Source organism: Octopus bimaculoides, chromosome 25, assembly GCF_001194135.2.
Source record: "Octopus bimaculoides isolate UCB-OBI-ISO-001 chromosome 25, ASM119413v2, whole genome shotgun sequence".
In the NCBI taxonomy this organism is placed as follows: Eukaryota; Metazoa; Mollusca; class Cephalopoda; order Octopoda; family Octopodidae; genus Octopus; species Octopus bimaculoides.
Genome location: NC_069005.1, coordinates 16,621,037 through 16,622,550, shown reverse-complemented (window position 1 = coordinate 16,622,550; position 1,514 = coordinate 16,621,037).

Genomic DNA, 1,514 nt, shown 5'->3' with positions numbered 1-1,514 from the left:
ATTTCTTCTGCAGCTGCCTTACCAGAAATATAGCATCAGTGGTGCTTTTCCCTGGTACGAACCCAAACTGCATCTCATTTAAACTGACTCTCTCCCTAATCTGTTGGGCAATGACCCTCTCCGTGACCTTCATTACCTGGTCCAACAACTTGATATCTCTGTAATTGTTTGTGCCTAGAGCGTCACCTTTACCTTTGTAGCAGTTGACTATGGTGCTGCTACACCAGTCATTGGGTATGACTCCTTCGTGTATCACCTGATTAACTATACGGGTCATTAGGCTATAGTCGAAACTGCCAGATATTTTGAGCATCTCTGCAGTGATTCCTGATTGGCCAGGGGCTCTCCGTCTTCATCGCTTTATCTACCATGGTACTGTCAATTAGGATAGCTGGTCCCTTTGTTAAGTCGACATTTGGCAGACTCCCTTCCTCCCATTCATTCTCTTTATTAAGCAGCCTTTCATAGTGGCATCTCCAGACCTCTCTCTTTGCAGCCTCGTTTAGTGCGAGTGAGCCATCATCCAAATGGACACATTTCTCACATACGACATCACGATTCTCTCTCACACACTGTCTTGCAACACGAAATACTTCAAGTCTTTGGTCCTCACAGTGCAGAACATTGGCAAATTTTTTCTTATCTGCTTCCCCTCTGTCTAAGTAAACCTGTCTCCTAGTTTCCCTTCTGGCAGTCTGATACAATTCCCTGTTACCTCCGTTCTTCTAGTCCTTCCAAGCCTGTTTCTTTTGTCTAATAGTCCTGTCAACCACATTGTTCCACCACCACGTTATTTTGGGTCAAGAGGGGACTTTACACCAGCCACAGATCTGGTCGGTGGCTCTCAACAGGTTGTCCCGTAGAAACCTCCAGTTTTCTTCCACGTTGTGTAATGCTATATCCCCTTCTACTTCGTCAAATGCTTTGAGTAATATGTCTCTAAATCTCTGTCCATTTGCAGGATCTTTAAGCATCCAAACCCTTCTCCTCTAAGCTGGTCTACTTCTGGGCATCCATTTTGCCTTGATCCCAAAGTCGCTAACTACTAATCTGTGCTGAGGGGTACATTCTTTGCCAGAGAAGGTTTTGGCATTTATAAGCAGCCCTCTTTTTCTATTTCTGGCAAGGATGTAGTCGATTTGGCTAGTGTGTCTGCCGGAACGGTAGGTGACTAGGTGAGAGGCAGGTTTCCTGAAGGTGGTATTGCAAACCAGTTATATATACACACACACACGCTAACACATATCTCACAAAGCATTGTTCAGCATGAGGTTATATGAGAGGCTACCATGCAGTAGGACTAAATGTGGTTGCAGAATGAGCTTCATAACTACACAAATATATTATTTACACAAGAACATGTATATTTGTGTGTGCACATGAATGTGTGTTTGCATATATATATATATATATATATATACCGGAGTAAGCACATGAAATGTGCAACAAGGTGGAAAAAAGAGTACTCAAATACCAGAGGTAGAGTAATATGCTTTATTTAAAAGTATATATAT